The 15554-nt window shown below is 42.1% G+C and overlaps 2 pseudogenes; both read right to left on the minus strand.

The window, feature by feature from the left end:
- Positions 1–5274: 5274 nt before the first annotated feature.
- LOC143664138 (myosin light polypeptide 6 pseudogene) lies at positions 5275–5713 on the minus strand (annotated as a pseudogene).
- A 2643-nt stretch (positions 5714–8356) lies between these two features.
- Positions 8357–12559, minus strand: LOC143658557 (E3 ubiquitin-protein ligase pellino homolog 1 pseudogene; annotated as a pseudogene).
- Between the last annotated feature and the right edge of the window lie 2995 nt (positions 12560–15554).

The following is a 15554-nucleotide window of genomic DNA, read 5'->3' on the forward strand; positions in this document are numbered from 1 at the left end:
TTGAGATATTCCTTCTAAGTTGAAAAATAAGTAGTTGCATCTGGACCCTCCTATGACCAAAAGAGAGGCACAATGCTTAGTTGGCCTCTTCGGATTTTGGTGACAACATATTCCTTCTTTGGGTGTGCTACTTCCACCGCTTTACCAAGTGACCAGAAAAGCTGCTAATTTTGAGTGGGCACCAGAACAAGAGGAGGCTCTGTGACAGGTCCAGGCTGCTGTACAAGCTGCTCTGCCACTTGGGCCATATGATCCAGCAGATCCAATGGTGCTGGAAGTGTCAGTGGCAAATAGGGATCTGTCTGGAGCCTTTGGCAGGCCCCTATAGGAGAATCACAATGCAGACCCTTAGGATTTTGGAACAATGCCTTACCATCTGTTGCAGATAACTACTCTCCTTTTGAGAAACAGCTTTTAGTCTGCTGCTAGGTCTTAGTAGAAACTGAAAGTTTAACCATGGGCCACCAAGTTACCAGGAGGCCTGAGTTACCTATCATGAGCTGGGTGTTATCTGACCCATCAGTCATAAAGTTGGGTGTGCACATCAGCACTGCATCATAAAATGGAAATGGTGTATTAGAGATAGGGCTCGAGCAGGTCCTGAAGGCACAAGTAAGTTACAAGAGGAAGTAGTCCAAATGCCCATGCCCCCACTCTTGGCACATTACCTTCTTTTTCCCAGACCAGAGCTATGATCTCTTGAGGAGTTCCTTACAGCCAGTTGACTAAGGAAAAGAAAACTTGAGCCTGGTTTACAGTGGTTCTACATGATAAACAGGTACCACCTGCAAGTGGACATCTCCAATCTGGGATGTCCTTTAAGGACTATGGTGAGGGGAAATCCTCCTAGTGGGTGGAAATTTGAGCAGTGCACCTAGTTGTTCATTTTACTTGGAAGGAGAACTTGTCAGAGGTACATTTATTTGTATACTGACACATGGGCTGTTGCTAATGGGTTGGCTGGATGGTCAGGGACTTAGAAGGCATATGATTGGAAAATTTGTGACAAAGATGTCTGGGGAAGAGGTATGTGGATAGATCTTTCTGAGTGGTCAGAGAACTTGAAGATATTTGTGTCCCATGTGAATGCTCACTAGGGGGTGACTTCAGCAGAAGAAGGTTCTAATAATCAAGTGGATAAGGTGACCCTTCTTATAGAGTCAAGTCATCCTCTTTCCTCAGCCACTCTTGCCAATCCCCACTGGGCTCATGAACAAAGTGGGCATGGTGGTAGGGATGGAGGTTATGCATGAGCTCAGCATCATGGACTTCCACTTACCACGGCTGATCTGGCTATGGCCACTGCTAAGTGCCCACTCTGCCAGCAACAGTGACCCACATTCAGTTCCCAATATGGCACTATTCCCAGCGGTGATCAGCCAGCTACTTGGTGGCAGGTTGATTATACTGGACCACTTCCATCAAGGAAGGGGAGATAATTTGTTCTAACTGGAATAGACACATACTCCGGATATAGGTTTGCATTCCCTGCACTCAATGCTTCTGCAAAAACTACCATACGTGAATTATAGAATGCCTTATCCACTATCATGGTATTCCACATCACATTGCTTCTGATCAAGGAACCCACTTCATAGCAAATGAAGTGTGGGAATGGGCACATGCTTATGAAATTCTCTGATCTTACAATGTTCCCCATCATCCAGAAGCAGCTGGTTTGATAGAATGGTGGAGTGGCCTTTTTAAAACCCAATTGCAGTGCCAATTAGATGGCAATACCTTGCAGGGCTGTGGCAGTGTTCTCCAGGAGGCTGGGTATGCTCTGAATCAGCATCCACTGTATAGTGCTGTGGTCTGCTTTGCTAGCTGCCAGAATGCAATATACCAGAAACAGAAAGCTTTTAAAAAGGGGAATTTACTAAGTTGCTAGTTTATAGTTCTAAGGCCAAGAAAATGTCCCAATTCAAACAAGTCTACAGACATGTTCAATCTAAGGCATCCAGGGAAAGATACCTTGGTTGAAAAAGGCCGATGAAGTTCAGGGTTTCTCTCTCAAGTGAGAAGGCACAGGGTAAACTTGGCCAGGGTTTCTCTCTCAGCTAGAAGGGCACATGGTGAACGCGGTGTCATCTGCTAGCTTTCTCTCCTGGCTTCCTGTTTCATGATCTCCCTAGGAGGCGTGTTCCTTCTTCATCTCCAAGCGCTGCTGACTGGTGGACTCTGCTTCTCGTGGCTATGTCATTCTTCTCTGCTCTCTCTGAGTCTCCTACTTTCTCCAAAATGTTTCCTCTTTTATAGGATTCCAGTAAAGTAATCAAGACCCACCTGGAATGGGTGGAGACACATCTCTACCTTCTCCAGCTTAACAACCACTGTTGATTGAGTCACATCTCTGGGGAGATGATCTAATTTTAAAGTTTCAAACATACAGTACTGAATAGGGATTAGAAGAAACAGCTGCCTTTACAAAATGGAATTAGGATCAAACCATGGCTTTTCTAGGGTCCATATATCCTTTCAAACTGGTACATGCTGTCTCTCCCATAGCCAGGATTCATGGGTCCAGGAACCAAGGGGTGGAAATGGCAGTGGCACCACTCACTATCACCCCTAGTGATCCACTAGGAAATTTTTGGCTTCCTGTCCCTGAAACCTCAAGCTTTGCTGGTCTGTAAGTCTTAGTTCTAAAAGGAGAAATGTTCCTACAAGGAGATACAACAATGATTCCATTGAACTGGAAGTTAAGACTGCCACCTGGCCACTTTGGGCTTCTCATACCACTGAATTAACAACTACAAAAGGGGATCACTGTTCTGTCTTGGGTGATTGATCCTGACTACCAAGGGGAACTAGGACTGCAACTACACAATGGAGGTAAAGAAGAGCTTCTGTGGAATACAGAAGATCCCCGAGGGTGTCTTTTAGTACTATGCCCTGTGATTAATACTATGCCCTGAGATTAAAGCCAATGGAATTGTGCAACAACCCAATCAAGTTTCTACCAATGGCCCAGAAACTTCAGGAATAAAGATCTGGGTCATCCCACCTGGCAAAGAACCACGGCCAGCTGAAGTGCTTGATGAGGGTAAAGAGAACTTGGAATGGACAGTAGAAAAGGTAGTGATAAATATGAACTATGACCACGTGATCAGTTACAGAAACAAGGACTATGATTGCATGAATATTTATTCCTTGTTTTGTTATGAGCATGTTTGCATTTGTATATAAACAAATATCTTGTTCTCCTCTATCACATGACATAAGTTGTATTGTTCATGTTATAGTATTTAAGTCACAGGATATGAAGTTTAAGAGTGAATGTTACCTAAGGACCTGCACCCTATTCTGGAGAGATGTATTATGTTTCCAGGTTGTAGGCAGGCCATCTGAGTCTTGGTAGGTGAAACATATGTCTGTTATTGTGCTCTATTTGGAAATTAAGCATGTTTCAAGGTGATGTGTATAGCTTCCAGGTTGACAAGGGGTGGACTGTGATGGTTAGATTCTGGGGTCAACTTGGTCAAGTGATGGTGCCCAGTTGTCTGGTCAGGCAAGCACTGGCCTGATCATTGCTGCAAGGTCAGGGGTTCTTTGCCAGGTGGGATGACCCAGACCTTTATTCCTGAAGTTTCTGGGCCATTGGTAGAAACTTGATTGGGTTGTTGCACAATTCCATTGGCTTTAATCTCAGGGCATAGTATTAATCACAGGGCATAATACTAAAAGACACCCTCGGGGATCTTCTGTATTCCACAGAAGCTCTTCTTTACCTCCATTGTGTAGTTGCAGTCCTAGTTTTTTTCAATTATAATAAGGATATTTCATAGCTGGTTGATTAACCTGAAGGCTGGTGTATTAAATCATCAGTCAGTTGATTGCATCTGTGTCTGATTATATCTGCAGTTAACTAAGGTGTGCCTCCCACAATGAGATAATCCAATCCTTTTAAAGAAGAAGAGAGACTTCTTCACTGTTTCTTCAGCCAGCGAGCTTCTCCTGTGGAATTCATCTAGACCCTGCATCGGAGCCTCCAACCTCACAGCCTGCCATATGGGTTTTGAACTCTACCATTCCCATGGTTGTGTGAGACACCTTTATAAATCTCGTATTTACAGATCTCTCCTGTTGGTTCTAGAGAACCCTGACTAGTACACATGGGCTGTCTTGTGAGGGATGACAAATGAGGCCCAGTCTCAGCTTCTCCCCTCCAGAGCTAGGTTCTTCCTGGAAACTTCTTTGGCCCTGAAGGTACCAAACCTTTCAGAGGAACCACAGAAATCATTCTGCCATGAGGCCTATTTTGGTTGTAATTTAGCAACATCAGGGAGACAAGTGCCTGCCTAAGAGAGTCATGTAGAGGAACATTTACAGACTGGAGCCTCTTCACAGGTGAGTAGAGTATGGGGACCTGGGTGCACAAGAGATGAGCCAATGTAGGAGGCATTGTGCATGATAGCAAAGCAGTTAGTCTTTCAATTCAAATGGCTCATCTCTCTCCTAGTTCTGCTAAAGTGTGATCTTTGGCAAGTGACATATCTTCTCTGAGCCCACTTTTTCTGTAAAATGGATATTATACAATTATTTTTAGAGTTATTAAGAGAATTACATAAAGGAAACCTCTCTTGGTACCAGGTCTCCCACATGGTAAGCCTTCAATAAATATCACGTATTATTAGTACCAGTGGGATAACTGCAATAGCTAAGACTGACAGAGCACAAGAATGCTATTTTTCAATTATAACAATAATTACTGATATTTATTGAGCTTTTACTATGAGGCAGGCATTCATTTTGTACTCACAGTATCCGAAGGAAGCAGTCACTATTACTATAGAACATAGTTTATTGACATTCTGTCATACGGAAAAGGGGGCTGACTTGTTCTGCCTGCTCCCCAAAATCTGATCTAAAAGTTGCCAGGAGACAAGGGCTTGGTTAAAGGGAGGATTTTTTTCATTGCTGAAGAGAGATCAATGTGACTAGTGGGTCCCCTATCACATAGAGTGTTCAAGCAGAGACTGTACAAATTTTGGATGAAGAAGAAATTTATGTGTTATATTGGAGTTTGGAATAGATGACCTTTAGATTCCTTTCAATTCAGATACTCCATCCCTATCTGTTTCCCACATTGTCAATGATTTCTCTTAAGCCCCAAACTGTCCTATAATCTGAGTTTATTTGGTGAAAGCTGTCAGCAAATATTATCCAAGAGAGACAAGATGGTAAAGGTGCAGAGACAAGAGAGCCTAGGGGGCAACACAAAGTCTCACACAGGGAAAGGCTGGGGTTGTGGAGATACCGGAAGGGCTGTTCTCAGCCATTTGGCACCATGAGGACAAACTCATCATAGGTGATACAACATTGCCTTCCTTGTGTCCAGCCACCAGCATCTCTACTTCTTCCTTTGTCATCTCTCTGAGTGTGACATGTTGGATTTAAATGCCCATGATGGTGCCATTCTCTTCCTTGTCAAACACTCAAAGACCTTCCATACAATCCTCATAGGCGTCCTGGTCCTCGTTCTGAGCCACAGTCCAGAGCAGAACAGGAAGTGCTCAAAGTGCAGCACCTTCACCTTCATCTCATCACCGCTGGGGCTCCCCAGGACCTTGAGCCCATTGGCATTGGTGGGCATCTGGCCCGGGGCCCTCATCACGTCCCCGCACTGGCTGTTTAGGATCTTGGTCATCTGGTCAAGCCGCTGGAAGGCCTCCTTGAACTCCATGATCTTTTCCTCAGGGAAGTTGCACATCTTAACTGCTCTGCTCTGCAGAACCTTTCCCTGCAGTCTCTCACTGTGTTCTGTATCGTTTCCATTTTGAGACGTATTTACTTAGTTTGAATAAATTAAATGCACATTCAAAAAAACAGTAGCAACAATATATAGCCTGAATAGAAATGATTAGAACAAACACAACACAGGACTTGGTTTCCTTGCATTAGTCACAAGGTATGTGACAGTCTAGAAAACTTCAAAATCAATTTTATCTCTTTGGAAAGGGGTTAACAGCAGTTACTAATACATAACAACTTGTGAACTTCTAAGTTTCCTGACCTGCATTTCCTGAGTGAACCCAAATTGCCATTTTTTTTCTTTACATTGAGAAAGGAGAGTTCTGGTTTTTATTTTAGAAATATGGTTGTCTTCTTACATGTAACTTCTTCCTATACTTCTCCACTTCTTACATTCACATTCCTTCTTTTTTTTTTTTACAAATGACTATAAGAATTTTATGTTCAATACAGCATTCAAAGCTATAAATAAAGACTGGTCAATTAAGCAAATAATATTGATACAAAGATACAAATATACAAAATATACATATTTTATTTTGGGTGCATGGCCTGGAAATAGAACCCAGGTCTCCCACATGGAAGGCAGGTATTCTAACCACTGAACTACCCGTGCACCCAATATATATATTTGCTGAATGAATGCACCATTTCATTTAATTCTTACAACATTCTTCTCTTTTTTGTGAAAAAAAATATATATACAAAAAGCTAAAAATTCCAAAGCACAGCACCCCAATTAGTTGTAGAACATATTTCAGACTTTAACATGGGTTACGATTTCACAATTTTAGGTTTTTACTTCTAGCTACTCTAAAATATTGGAGACTAAAAGAGATACCAATTTAATGATTCAGCATTTATATTCATTTAAGTCTTATCTTCTATGTACAATTCCACCATCACCTTTGATCTTTCCATACCTCTCTTTAGGGGTATTTGAGCTATGGCAATTCTAAATTTTTGATATTGGAAGGATCTGTCCCTAATATGGGGTAGGGAGATGGAACTATCTGATGTTTTGGAGAGGCTGGGTTAGTTTTCAGGACTTATCTGAACCAGGGACCCATCTGGAGGCTGTAGGTTTCTGGAAAGCTACTCTAGTGCCTGGAACCCTTGCAGAATCTTATATATTGCCCTAGATGTTCTTTAGGATTGGCTGGAATGGTCTTGGTTGGGGGTTGACAGGTTATGATAGGTAGCAAGTTCTACGTGAAACTTGCATAAGAGCCACCTCCAGAGTAGCCTCTCAACTGTATTTGAACTTTCTCTGGCACTGATACTTTATTAATTACATTTCTTTTCCCCCATTTGGTCAGGATGGAATTGTTGATCCCACGGTGCCAGGTCTGTAGTCCTCTCCCACGTTGCCAGGGAGACTTTCACCCCTGGATGTCATGTCCCACGTAGGGGGGAGGGCAATGATTTCACTTGCAGAGTTGGGCTTAGAGAGACTGAGGCCACATCTAAGTAACAGAGGTCCTCCAGAAGTAACTCTAAGGCATACCTATAGGTAGTCTAAGCTTCTCCACTACCTACATAAGCTTCACAAGAGTAAGACTCATGATCCAGGGCATGGCCTATTGCAATTTGCCATTTTTTAAAACAAGGAAATTTTGACAGTTGAAGTAAAATAAAATAGCTCCTGACTTCTAAGCAACAATTTTTATTAAAGCCAAAAGAAAATCCAGAACAATGTTATAATACGATACATTAAAGTTGTGCTATCACATATGGAAATTTTCTATTGTCAATTTTATATAATACAACAAAAGTTGTATTATACAACTTTTCAAACTAGAGGAAAACAAATCAAAAGATAAAAAATGATTCTGTCTAATTTAAAAGTGCATTGATTTCTACAAATATTACAGAAGGGTTTGATGTAGTGCAACCGATCATACTTTTCTTTTCTTGTGGTACATTAATGAAAGGGAAGGGGTGGGTGGGAAGAGATAAGCAAAAACTTATTGGAATTAGAGAATTAAAAGACAACCCAAGTATACTTGTCCACTCTGCTGTCATTGATGGGGAGGGGGAACAGAGTGGAAGAAGAAGAGGCTCTCTTGTTTTTTCTAGCCTTTCACATCCTTGAGCTATGCTCGCTGAACTACCATTCACGCCAAGGATGTGGCACCATCGCTATCATGCTACTCTAGCAAGACCATTTTAAGATGGTTTCAATAATAAAGATAAATAGAAGAAAAAGTTAATATGCATGTCGCTGTATATTACAATGTTTGCAACAAGCCGTAAACCAACACAGTTTGAGCCAGTGCCCTCAGTTATACAAAACAAATGTTCAACACTGAGGATGGGTGATTCAAGATGAAAGCATCAAATTAGACTATGTCTTTTTCCCCTCAAAACATATTTTCAAAACTCAGAATTCAGAAGTTTGGAACTTTCAGGAGTCCCTTTTATTTGACTTTTCCAGATTTTTGCTCAGAAATTGCTACTACTTATTTTGAATGTTTTCTACAAAAGCGTCATCTTAATGCAAATGATCAGAACAGAGAAATTGGGATATGGACAACAGGTGGGAATTCCCAAAGCACTTAGCTTATACATTTATAATGTAGTCCTGGATGATAAGTAGCTGTTAGCCTACAGGTCCTTGGAAAATAAGTCTGACGTAGACTTGTTCACCAGCCAACTGATGTGCACAAAATGGGCAGGCTGAATGAAAAGTATGCGTACTGGGAGGAAGCGGGATCTGGGACCAACAGGTAGCTGTCTTTTCTGGACACACAAGTCCACATGGGCTAAATGCATGGATTGGAGCGCTGGCATTCACATAATATCCAGCTTCACATCCAAACCACAGAGGGACATAGGGACCAGTGGACCTACACATAGGACATTCACAATCTTTTCCAGTACATTCTTCTTTATTTCCACAGTTATGATACTGACGGACGTGGTCACAGTTTAAATATACCCATGGTTGTTTTTCATCTACAACGTCTTTCCTCTTCATACTAGGAAATGCTAGTATGTTGACTCTCATGGGGCACTGAAGTTGCATTGTGTTGATTTCTTGTCTTTCAGTGCCAATGTGTGGGAAAGGCTCTCTGCTGTATACCACAGCCATGTTGCACCACAGAGGTCAACTAACGAGCCATCTTGTAACTGATTGGTTTCACGTTCCACCATTTTTAACTCTTTGCTGAGCTGATTTGGTTTCAGGTTGGCTGAAAGCATTTCCACACACAGATATTTTTCTCCATATCTGGGCATGGAGTCTTCTGTGACCCCACTGCATGGATGGATAACAAGAGCTCTGTCAGTGGTCAAGCCGTTGATAGGTCCATCTGACGTCTTCCATTTGGCTGATTCCTTTCAAAGAAAGCTGTTTTTTAATGAGCCAAATCCTGCAGCATAAATCCATGTTGTAAAGGGGGTGTCCCATTCACCCGTGATTCTACAGATTAATCTTGATATAATATTTTGCACTAATTGTGTATCAGAATTACTTTGACTTCTAGGAACTGTGTGAGTTACTACAAAATCAATAGGACTTTCAGTCGACCCATCAATCTGAGACACATCAGTGTTGCTGGCATGAGTATATTCAACCACCGCCATCTGGGCCTGAGATAAGATTTATGATGCACTATGCTGGTTTTTATTGCTTACTGCCTTTGCAGTGTGAGGAGTACAAGCAAGAGGCACAGTCCTGGGCTTCACCTACTTTTCTTCCTTCCTCTATCGCCATTTGGGAGAGACCCGTTATATCCTAAGACAATGAGTTTACCATATTTTTCTGGTGCTTTGGATGGATGACTTTCTCGATCAGGAGAAAATGTGAGCTTGGCTGTCTTTCTCAAACCTTGATTTGCTGATCAGGAGCCTGGGGACACCTTTTGTATTATCTCTGGACAATTGGTGGTGGTGGGAATCCCAGCATGGCCCCCAAGACCCGGAGTGAGTGGTGAAGTGTGTGTGTGTGTGTGTGTGTGTGTGTGTGTGTGGTGAATATGAGGAGACAATCTTGTGTGCCTCCACTGCCCCATTCCTTGCCAGTTGGCCAACGTGTGCAAGGGGAAGTTGACCAAGGAGCCAAGTACTAAGGAATCACAGGTGGAGGGAGATGTACTAAAGCCCACTTTGTATCATGCTGCTGGAGGGCTCAAGACAAACTTGATGGTGCAGCAGGCATGGTGTTGCTAGTTGAGGTCGTGGTAGTGGCCACAGCACCCCTGGGTGGTCCAGTCCCCTCTGCCTCATACCATCTCTGGGTCACTGGCACACACTTCTTGTTGTATTTTTGATTCGCATTTCCCTGCAGACTAATGATATTGAGAGTCTTTCATGTGCTATATTGCCATTTATAGATCTTTAGAGAAATGTCTATTCAAGTCCTTTGCCCATTTTATAAATTGGGTTGTTTATTTTTTGTTGTTACTGAGTTGTAGGAGTTCTTTCTATTTTCTGGATATAAACCCTTATTAGACACATGTTTTATAAATATTTTCTCCCATTCTGCAGGTTGTCTTTTCACTCTCTTGATACTTGTGCATCAATATCAAGTAGATGCACAAAGTTTTTTTTAATCTTTTGTTAGAAGTCCAATTTACCTATGTTTTTTTTTGTTTTCTATGCTTTTGGTGTCATATTTAAGCAACCATTGTCAAATTCAAGGTCATGAGGATTTTTCCTTATTTTTCTTCTATGAGTTTTATAGTTTGCACTTGCAATTAGGTGTTTGATCCAATTTTAGTTAATTTTGAAATATCGTTTCCCAGCACCATTTGCTGAAAACATCATCCTTTCCCCATTGTATGGTCTTGGCACTTTTGTCAAAAATCAGTTGATCGTATATGTAAATGTCTACTTTTAGGCTTCCAGTTCTATTGCATTGGTCTATGTGCCAGTTTGAAAGTATATGTACCCCAGAAAAGCCATGTTTTAATATTGATTCCATCTTGTAAGGCAGTCATTTCTTTTAATCCTGATTTAATAATGCAGGTTGGAATCCTCTGATTAGATTATCTTCATGGAGATGTGGCACGCCCAAATGTGATGTGACCTTTGGATTTGATGGAGATGTGACTCTATCCACTCCAGGTGGGTTCTGATTAGTTTATTGAAATCCTTTATAAAAGGAAACATTTTGGAGAGAGTCAGAAACAACAGAAGCCTCAGAGCCGACAGAAATTTCACAGCAGAGCTGACACAGATGCAGACACATGGAGAACAGAGACACGGATGTTTGGAGATGCTTGGAGCCCAGCAGCCATTGCCATGAGATGTTAAGCAGGCCAGAACCTGGAGAGAGCCAAGCCAAGACATGAAAGCCAGCCTGGAGAAGTAAAGTGAGGAACTCCCACAGAAACAGAGGCTGAAAGCAATACAGACCAGGGGCAAGGGACCAGCAGATGCCAGCCACGTGACTACCCAGCTGACAGAGGTGTTCTAGACCCATTGGTCTTTCTTGAGTGAACGTAATTTCTCGCTGGTGCCTTAGTTTGAACACTTTCACTTCCTTAGAACTGTAAATTTGTAATGTATTAAATTCCTCTTTTAAAAAGCCGCTCTAGTTCTAGTATATCGCATTCCAGCAGCTAGCAGACTAACACAGTCTATGTGTCTATTCTTATGCCAGTACCACATTGTTTTGACTACCACAGCTTTGTAGTGAGTTTTGACATTGGAAAATGTAACTCCTTCAACTTTGTTTTTCTTTTGCAAGATTCTTTTAGCAATTTGGGGCCCTTGAAATTCCATTTGAATTTTAGGATGGTTTTCTCTATTTCTGCCAAATCACCTTTGAGATTTTGATAGCAATTGTAGTGAATCTGTAGATCACTTTGATGATATTGTCATCTTAATAACAGTAAAATTATTACTACTTCTTTAGCTAGTTAATTACTGTTCCTCCTTCAGGTCTTAGCTCCTTTGTTACTCCCTCAGAATGCCTTCTCTGACCTCCCTGAGCTTTAGAGACTCAGTTCCCCTGTTATATGCCCCTCACGTTACACTGTGCATCCTACTACATAGCACTTATCACCACTACCACTTTACACAGATCTCTGTGATTCATAATTAATATCTGCCTCCCCAACTAGATTGAAAACTCCACAAGGGCAAGGACTGTTTTGCTTGTGCTCATCATCATGACTTTAATGCTTAGCTCAGTGGTTCACAACATGTGGCAATTTTACCTCTGGAGCACATTGGGTAATGCCTGGAATCAGTTTTGGTTGTCAAGACTGGTGTGTGTGTGTGTGTGTATACACTATTGGATTGAGGCCAAGGGATGCTGTTAAACACCTTATGATGAACAGGACAGTCCCCCACCGAAAAAAAATTATCCCGCCCCAAATGTCAATAGCGATAAGGTTGAGAATTCCTGGCCTTCCACAATACCTGACCCAGAGTAGGGACTCCGTGATATTTGTTGAACGAGTGAATGAAAGCAGGCCATCCAACTTTGGAGCGTGTTCCTTTTGTTCCCAAAGTGGTCTCAGAGATATGATTTGGGACTTGAGTGTTGAGAAGGAAAAGAAGCTGGTACGTCTGGGATTAGTGGTGTCTAATGTTTCTGGAATGACAGCAGCCATCCTATGTTGAGACATCCTGGAGAGGGCCCCATAGGAGGATTCTGGCATACATATTTAAATGCCAAGCTCAGAAAGCCCCTCAGCCAGTAATTGGAAGACAATTCAATACCCATCACAAGCTGTAACTGCGTAGAGTCCAAAGCCTTGGGGGGAAGGAGTGAGTGGGAACGGGAAGAGGGACTTTCCGCTCCGCCCCAGCCCAGATAGGTCAGCCCCCTGAAGGCCACCTCACCACCCATGGCCCCTCAGCTCACATATTTTTGACAGCTATCTCTCTGTTACACTTCATCCTAACATCTAATCTGCTTCCAGCTCAGATCCTTTCTCTGAAATGTCTTAAATTCTGTTCTGTACTTCCCACGCCCACACCGTCCTTGTCCTGCACCACGTCATGTCTTACTTATGTCACTGCAACAATCTGGTTCCCCTGCCTCCTTGCTGCAGGCCATCCTCTCTTCCTAGCAAGGAATTGCTAGGAATTACACCGGTATGGTCATGATAAATACTTACATTTGTACATCTTTCTGTTTACAAGTCATACTCTTACCCATTGCCTAATTTTGATTCTCACGACCCAGCTGGCAGATGAGGAAACAGATTCAGAGAAGAAGGGGGTGGGTCTTATTCAAGTGAGCCATAGGCATCGGGCTTAATTCTGAATCAGGATTTTAGAATTATGATAGTACCTTGCACATGATGTGTGGGGTGGGTAGATGGATGGAATAAAAGAGGAACACAAATTAAGATATGAGAACTTTTAATCTCACTTTGCAAATGAGGAAGTTGAGGTCTAGGAAGATTAAAATTGCACTGACTTAATAGATAAACTAGGAGTTGAATTTGACTAAAAGTCTAGAGCTTTTTCCTCCATACCCAGCTTCTTCCTCATTCAGCAGGGCTGGGACGGGCAGACCACCACCTTTTAAGAAAGGTTTCCATCTAAAATGGAAATTGTTTTATAGTATGGGTTAAGACTCAGTTACTGTATAATTCCCCACTTGGGTGACGACTCCAAACATGCAGGCCAAGGAGGTCTCACGGGTCCCATTTATAACCTGTGCCAAGTGTATCATTTCTACCTTGATTGTGGCTTTGGTGGCACCTGAGAATAAGGTTAATTTGCACCTGTTGGTAGAAGTTTTAGAGGTGTTACCGAATTATTCACATGTTCTCTATCTCCAAATCGTTTATAAACTTCCTTCCAGTGGAGGAGGGCTATAGCTTCTGTGTTTCTCAATCTCCTACGGAAGTGCATCAGTTGGGGACACAGTTTTCCCCCAAATCATTCTTTTGGGGCTCCACATGTAATGCATTCTAAGTACAGCAAAGACTAAATAAAAAGCCTTGTCATATGTTGTGCTTGGGAGACAGTGCCAGGCAAGGAATAAGGCAGACTAAGCAACAGCAAGGCGAAGTGAAACTTCTTCCCTTTCTCCCTTCCAGGTAAGGGGAGAAGCTTCTGGGTAGGGCACCTTTTTATGTTTCCGAATGAGAGGAAGCTTTGTAATGCAACCCAGCACAAGGAGGAGGAAAGTCACCTTTGGCATGATAAGAACAGAGTTAGTATTTTACAGTAAATAGGAAGAAAACCAGGGTATTAGGAGCATGCACATTTCTCACTCAGATTAGAAAGGGGTGATCTTCAGGAGAAAATCAATTCTCATGATGGAAGAGTATTTGTTTTCAGTTGTTAGGAAACTTGAGCTTCAGCCTGGAGTGGAAGCCTCTACGGTTCCTTTCCCCCGCCATGGAACCGGGGCTGAGCCTTTGCACTGGACAGGAAAGGAAGAGAGAAAGAGAGTAAAGAAGCACAGAGGCATCTCTACCAGTCACCCTCCCTTTGACATCCGGGTTGCATTCATAATTCTGAGAGCTGAACAGCCCATTTCCTAATTCCCCTGCTACCTTTCCAGGACTGAGTGTGAAAGTCAGGTAAAAAAATGCTCTTGGGGTGCAATCAATGCCCACCCAAAGAGCATCTGCCAACCTCTTTATTCAGGTTTCCTCACTCTAGCAGAAGTTTTCTCAATCTTAGCACTGTTGACGTATTGATTCTTTGTCGAGAGACTCTACTGTAGCTGAGGCACGGGTGGATTTATTGAGCCCCTAGTGAAGCTGTAGACTCAGACTCCTCATTTACACTGGCTCCTTCCAAAGACCTGGGATAAGATCTAATAATGTGTAAACATTTTTGTAAAATTTGCAAAAACAAGATATTTTAACCACGAGCATTTAAGAACATTTGCTGTCTCCTTTTATTTCAACACTCAAATTAATATTTCTTTGCAATTTTTTATCCTTTTCTTAAAGATGATCCCTACAAATAGCCCAAGCTTCAGGTCCCACAAGACCTAGGTCTGCCCTTAGAATCAGACAACCCTGGGCTCAAATCCTGGCTCCGCCCCATCCTAATTTGCTTAAGATGTTTTAACCTCTTTGGGCCTCAGTTTCCACATTTGCAAAATGGGTTTATTAATGGTGACTCCTCCTAAGATTCCTGTGAAAACTAAGTAAGAAAATGCGTGAAAACAGCTTAGCCCTCTGCCCGGGGCAATTGAACTTTCAGTAAACAGCTATTATGATGATGGAGATGTTTTTTCTTTATTTTAATTAATTAATTTATTTATTTATTTTGTTGTTGGTGATGTTTTAAAATGTGGTGACCACTCAAGTTGGGGGAAGGACTACCAGCTTCCCAAAAGTAGGAGACCAAGATGACATGGAGAGGCCGAAGCATTTGACCAGAACCACCGCCATGGAAGATGTCTGGTTTTGAAAACGATGATCGACGATTCCAGCCCAAGCTTAGTCTGGGCTACACCACAGAGTTTATGAAGCAAGGAGAACCACTCAGAATTACCTTCCTGGGTTTCTTACCGGGGGAGGCCCTCTTTCAATGGACCCCCTTATGTTCCATGGGCAGCTGACTTCTCTGCAATTTCAACTCCCCTGTTTAAAGAGATGTAGTTGTAGTGGCTTTATACGAATTGGTGTTAATTTTATTTTTTAAGCTGGATGGTGGGTGCTGGGGTGTTCACTGATTATCGTCCTTTAAACAGTACAAAATATACGTACTTCCTTTATACATATGGTTCATTTTGTAATGTTTTCAAGCTTAAAAAACAAATAAATACTTGCTGTATGGTTCTCTGCTCCTGATTTACTGTAATCTCCTAGGCCTCAGTTTCTACTTTTATAAAACGGCCTCTAGGTTCCTTCTGGTTTTAACGGTCC

This window comes from Tamandua tetradactyla, chromosome 2 (genome assembly GCF_023851605.1).
Source record: "Tamandua tetradactyla isolate mTamTet1 chromosome 2, mTamTet1.pri, whole genome shotgun sequence".
Classification (NCBI taxonomy): domain Eukaryota; kingdom Metazoa; phylum Chordata; class Mammalia; order Pilosa; family Myrmecophagidae; genus Tamandua; species Tamandua tetradactyla.